Genomic DNA, 6,637 nt, shown 5'->3' with positions numbered 1-6,637 from the left:
TGAGGCCTTTGTCTAAGCTTTTGCTACATTGCTTTAACTTAGTCTGTGCTTCGAACTTTGTGGTTGGAACATGTGTGGTTGAACCTGGAACTATGTGGTTGAACAAGTATGCTGCAAGTTTGTGGTTGGAACATGTGTATCCATGAAGGCTTCAGTGAATTGTGTTGACCTGTGAATTCTGAATGATTTGAGAATTGTGGTGTCTATCCTGTGGATGATGGCTGATATATGTGTATTAATTATGCTTTTGTATGCTGTGATGAAAGACTAGTGTGACGCCACAGACTCGTCTGCAAATTTCTGTAAATAGCATACGAACCAGTACAAAACATGACAAAATATAAGTGTCACATAATCTACAAAAACTATACATGACGACACTGCGATGTCACAAAAAACCATCGAAACTTGTTCTTCGTCTTAGCATTTGTGACGACTCGTACATAATGTGATGCGTTGACTAGCTAATATATGACAGAAGTACTCGTCATAAAAGGAAACAATATGTGACGCTACAAACCCTCCGTCACAAAAGATACAGACATTTTGTGACCGTTGACCATAAAACCGTCACGAGGTACTTTATGTGACGGTCGTTTTGTGACGACACTGTGACGCGGGGATTTTGGTCATAACTTACTTTTTATGACCAATTGCTTACTTTACATGACAGATTCGGTTTGTCATAAAAGCTAAGATTTCTTGTAGTGGCCCTCGTAAACCCGGTCCCTGGCGTACATCGCACAACTCTTCTGTACCAATTCATTAAGGGAAAGTTTGTTCTCGAATGCGTCCTTGAAGTCTATACAATTCTACATTTTTTCGCTTCTTGATTACGCTAACCCCTCACATGTTTTCTGCGTCTGTGTCATGGCCAAGGTTCTTCTTAAGTTGCGTAGCTACGTCCCTGCCCCGGACCTCTGTCTCAAAGGAAAAAAGGAACCGGACTCCTGTTAACTGGCTTCAGGGAAACGCGCTCGCCCTTTGCTGGGGTCCAGGGTTGTGTAGCCGCTTAGCCTGGTTCCGTACCCTAAGCCTACACACCTTGCCCTCCTAGGATGAGCGCCGTTGCACCTCGAACCATGTACTAGGGGACCGGGACCCCTTTTTAGCCCTAAAACATGGGTCCTAGAGCTCTGACTTGCTACGCAACTTAGGAGGCCTCTGCTGGCCAGACCGGGAACCTGTGGGGACGTCAACTAAACGTCGATCCTAAGTCATGTGCAGGACCTCGGTTCTATGGCAGCTAGTCCCGACTTATCGCGACTACCTCCCAGGGGGCCAGGGGACCTCGGTGGACTCGAAAACACTTTCCGGACCGACGACCAGGAAAACAGCTAGGTTTTTCAAAAAAGTAGACGCACGAAATGTTTAAATGCATCTCTGATAATATGCACAACATTACGAAGTTATTTTACAATAACAAAAATTATATTACAAAAGAAATAACAAAAAGATACTAGCACTACTGCTCTGGAGGTCCGGAGGCACCTCCACTCTCTGCAGGTTCGGGACGTCGCCGGAGGCGGGCCGCGACCAGGTCTACTGCCTCCTGGACTCCTTCCCGCGCAACGGCTGCCGTTGCCCGGAGGGGTCCGACCAGTACGGGAGTCAGCTGGACGCCTGGATCATGGCTCCGGAAGCTGGTGAGGATGTACTCCGCCATCTCCCGGGCAACTACTCGTCCTTCTGCCTCCAGGAGGTCCTGTAGGCCGGCCTCCGCATCTTGCAGCCGCCTGGCGGTGGAGTCCAGCAGATGGAGCGCGGCACCGTATGGTGAAGAGGCCTCCGGCATCCAGATGGGGTTGGCCCCGAGCGCCTCTAGCAGAGGGTTCACCGCGCCAACCCATCTTGTTAATCGGTTGGCGCCGGCGTGCTGCTCTGCCAGGAGCCCCTCCACCTTGGCCTCCCTCTCCTGGAGCGCTGCCTCGCGCTCCTGGAGCCTCTGGTACCCGGCTGCCAGCTCCTCCTCCACGGCCTCTTCCCGCTTCTGGAGCTCCTGCAGCCGGGCCACCTCCTCTGCCTCTCGGGCGGCCAGCTCTTCTTCTTTCTTCGCTGCCGCCGCCACCTGTTCTGCGAGGGAGGCCTGTTGCGCCTCGGCCGTTGTAAACGCCTCCCTCGCCGCCTCCGCCAGCTCCCGGGCGGCCCGCTCCCTAGCCGTCGCCGCCTCCTTCAGCCTCTCCGCGACGATCTGCGCCTCGAGGGCCTCTTTTTCCCGCCGGTTGGCCGCCTTCTCCCGCTGGAGCGCCGATGCCTCTCGGTTGCGCGCCTCCTCCAGTCCCTCCTAAAGGAGCTCGCGCTCCAACACGAGCTTGGCGCGCTCCTTGGCGTGGCGGGCGGAGGCGGTGTTGATGCGGTCCCCCAGGCGGACCTCCCAGTCGGAGAGCCGCTGGCGCTCCGCCTCCAGCTTCTCCCACTCCCGGCGCATGCCAACCTCTAGCTCCAGTTGAGCTTGTTGGCATTTGGCTATGAGCCGGGGGAGTGGGACCTCCGCTGTGCTCGGGAGGAGAGGCCTCCCCAACACCACCTCCGGTTCCTCCTCCTCCGCTGGTGGGGCGGCGCTGCTGGCGACTTCGGCGGCCTCCGGAGCCGCAGCCTCTGCAGCCTCCGGAGCCGCCACCTCTGCTGCCTCCGGAGCCGCAGCCTCTGCTGCCTCCGGAGCCGCCACCTCCGCTGCCTCCGGTGCCGCCGTCGCCGCTGCCTCTGGCCTAGCAGCCTCCGCCGTAGCAGCGACCCCCTCAGCTGCCGGTTCGGCTGGGGAAGGCCCGACCTCGGCGCCCGGCGCTGTTGCCGGGGCCTCTGCCGCCGCAGTGGGCCTGATCGCCTCCTCCTGGGGGGCGGCTTCTGGACGTGGCGGCATGGTAGCCTCCAGCTCCGGACCACTGGGTCCGGAGGCTTCTGGGGCTGCTCCCGGCGGAGGCCCTGCTGGAGCCGATGCCGAGGACTCCGGCGCTGGCTGGGGGCCGGGTCCCCCAGTTGGAGCATTTGAAGGTTGCGGCCTGCCGTACCACCTGTTTGGTTAAGCACCAGAAGCCGTGAAAGGAAATGAAAAACCTTGATAAAACCACTTACGGGAAGTCGTACCACTCCCATCTGCCCCGGGCGGCCGGGGGGACCCTCCTCCCTGCCGAGGACCCCCCGGACCTCTGGGGGCCGTCCCCGACCTTTGAGCCTCCTGGCGGCGGCGTTGGGGACGGTGGTCTGGTCTCGGATGGAGGCGGTGGTGTCGCTGGCCGCGGCCCTGGTGGTGGTGGCGGAGGAGTCTGTTGTCCCGGCGGAGGCCGGTACTGTGGTGGAGGTGGTGCAGCTCCGCTCTGTTTCTCCACCCCCGTTGTCTTCTGGCGCTTGGGCGCCGGCTCCCCCACCAAGGAGCCATCGCCTCGCTGGAGCCTCCGGGACTTGCTCCCTTCGGCTTGGCTGCGCTGCTCGGGTGCCGCCCCCTGAGCTTCGCCGCTCCTTTGGGCCGGGGCAGCACCCGCACAGTCTTTCTGCCGGTGCTCTGGCACCGGCGCTTTCTCTTTTCCCTTCCCGCCGGGGGCCAGACCTCTGGGTCCCGGCTCCCCGGCACCTCCGCTGGGGCGTTGCTGGCGGTCCGGTGTGGCCCCAGGGATCTGGAGCCCGCGGTTGGGGTCGCCCCCCAGTTGCCGGACCGCCAGGCCGCCCTCGTCCAGGGTCGGCATCGACGCCAGGACCGTTGACCGCAGAGCCTGGTCCTCGCACAGGGCCTTCACCCCGCTCGGGAGGACCAGGGATTCTGGAACGAACGCCTCGCCGGTCATCGCCCGGATCGCCGCCTCCAGCTCCGCCCGGGTGAAGTCGCCGCCGGGCCCCCGCGCGATCCTGCAGCAGTCGTTTAGCCCCGTGTACACGTAGGCCATCCGGGACCGATGCTGCAGGGGGGCGATTCGTCGCTTCAGGAAGTCGCCCAGCACCATCATAGAAGTCAGGCCGCTCTTTGCCAGCTTCTTGATCCGGTTCAGGACTGGGTCGAGCTCTACCGGAATCGACGGCCTGGCCTTCCAGGTGCTCCGGTCGCTCTGGGGGCCCCCTTCCGGCAGTTCTAGGCGGTCGTGGGGGTCCGTCACCGCAATGACCCAGCCTTCACGCCAGTCCTCCCACTTGGAGCTGGAGAAGGCGGCGATGTAGGCGCCCGACATCCCGTGCCGGAGTTGGAAGTAGTAAGCGCCGATCTCGCCGCGCTTCTTCCCGGTCCCGACCAGGGAGTAGAAGTGTTTGAAGATGGTGGTGCAGGGGCGCACTCCCACGAACATCTCCATGAAGTGGGCGAAGACCACCGCGAGGAGAACGGAGTGGGGGTGAGATGATGAAGTTGGAGGCCGAACTCCTCCAGGAGCAGGAGGAAGCAGGAGGAGATCAGAGGAACCAACCCGCACATAATGTACGAGTTGAAGAGGACGAACTCCCCCGCGGCAAGGTCGCGGAGGGGGACCTCGCCGGCCTTGACCTTCCCGGCATTCGCCGGCGCGGTCCACCCTAGAAGGCGCCGCACCGCGTCCAGCTGATCCTGGGTCTGGAAGCGGCGCGGGAAAGGAAGTGAAGCTATGGAAATTGTTGGGGTGGATCGCAAAGGGGCAAGGAGGAGAGAGGAGCCGGGCACAAGGAAGCTGATCGCGAGAAGGGATGCGGAGACGAAGGGGCGCTACGGCGTCTGTTGTTGGCAAGAGCGAAAAGGTAGTCGTTCCCTTCGGCGCATACCTTTTATGCAAAAGGCTGCTCCCCCCTTAGCGTCCCGCGGCAGCTGAGGGGAAGCCGAGCGGTCGCCAGCGCCGCTTTCCCCTACCCTCACACTCAATGACCGGTGGGCTCGGGTCCACCAGTCATTGGCGTGGGTGCTGGAGGATCGTGGGAAGGGCGGAATCCGAACCGCCCGAGCCGCGCGGCGGGCTCGAATGAGACAAGAATCTGAACCGTCTGACGCGCACGGTGCGCGCGGAAGACGGGTCCCTCGGGGATCCCGCTACGGGCGAAAGGACATCCGTGCCCTCGCCTGGCGGGAACGAGCTGTACACCCGGCGCGATGCTGGGATTTGGCCCCACCTGCGGGTTCATCCCTCTCCCGAGGTCGGCCCGGGGGCCTCTGTCGGTACATACAGATAGGGGTACCTCCTGCTAGGGTGTCCAGGCCCTGGGACTTCTCGTAATCCACGCTCCCCCTCGCCTCTGGGCCACGTGGCATACGGCCTCCGGGCCTGACAGCTGGGACCACGGTCTCCGGACCCTCCCCGAGTTCCGTGAGGTCCGGGACCTCTGCACACCCACGTGGGCGGGAGAGCTCTCGGGTAACCCCTGCGGACCCGGCCTCCCCTGGGAGGTCCGGGGCCGCCACGAGTGATGGCCAGACCATCACAGGCCAGCCCGCTCCGGCCGGCCACGGGGGCCCCGGACCCCTCTTTCCCCCGGGAAGGGGTCCGGTGCCGCCATGTGCTGCCCGGCGGGAGGAGCGGGGCTGACCCCGCCGCGTGCCTGCGGCCGAAGGCCCCTTACGGGTCACCTCTCCACCTACCAGCATTTAATGCGGTAGCTGAGTTGGGCGCGCCAAGGTCAAAAGGTGCGGCCTGCCACTGACACACGGGGCAGGTAAGCTGACACCACGGTAAGCCCGCCTGATCTGAAGGCGGCGCGTCGCATCACCGCGCGCAGTGCGCGGACTGTGTACAGTCCCGTCACGGTGCTGCGCGCGTGATGATGGCCTGTGATAGGCGTGCAAAGGCTTGCGCTGTAACAGTGCGCATGGCACGAGTCAGCGCTGGCTCGCCCCCTGACTGGAGGTTCGATCCCAACAGTGATAGCACGGCTTCACTGTTGGGCAACGCTGACACCGAACACTGTACAAGACAAGGCTGTACACGGCCGTATCCCGACTGTGGATACGCACATCAACTCCCCGATCGGGAGGACTACGGAGAGGAGCTCGAGGAGATGACCTCCATATCTCTCGTAGAACAAGCTCCTGTTGGCCGGACCCACATGTCGGGGTTCCGCTCAGTGTAAGCATCCCCCTTGGACTATAAAAGGGAGAATGCACTCGTTAGAACACGGGATCAAAAACACTCACACTAGACGTTCTAAGTTCCAGGTTGCACACACACAAGCTTAGGCTGCTTTCCATTCAGGCTCACGCAGCCAATACAACACCAAAGTGGACGTAGGGTATTACGCTACGGCGGCCCGAACCACTCTAGATCTGCGTGTCCTTCCTGCGTTCATCTGTCCACCGATCGAGCGCTCCTGAGTCCCCTCCAAACCCATCCTTAACTAGGATTAGGCGGGTGCTTTCCGCCACCCGGCTGGAGCATTCCTCCGACAGCATAACAGTACAACAACAGTATTTCAAGGCAACCACAACTCGAAATTAAAAAGCCGCAGCAGTACACGTCCTCACAAATTACAATAAAAAGTAAAAGTCTCATTACATAATCACAGCTCAACCTCGATGCAACATATGGAGCGCAATTGTATCACGAAAGCCATTCATGTGTGGACATTCCAAATAACTGGGCGCAGGCTCGCATTCTGGCTGATCTTCATAGGCTTCATCAGGCACATAGTTATCATCAATATCACAGCGCCTAAAGTCTTTATCCCTAAACCCACTCTGCCTGATGAAATTATGCAG

This window comes from Panicum hallii, chromosome 6, assembly GCF_002211085.1.
Source record: "Panicum hallii strain FIL2 chromosome 6, PHallii_v3.1, whole genome shotgun sequence".
Classification (NCBI taxonomy): domain Eukaryota; kingdom Viridiplantae; phylum Streptophyta; class Magnoliopsida; order Poales; family Poaceae; genus Panicum; species Panicum hallii.
Note: the sequence above shows the minus strand (reverse complement) of the source record.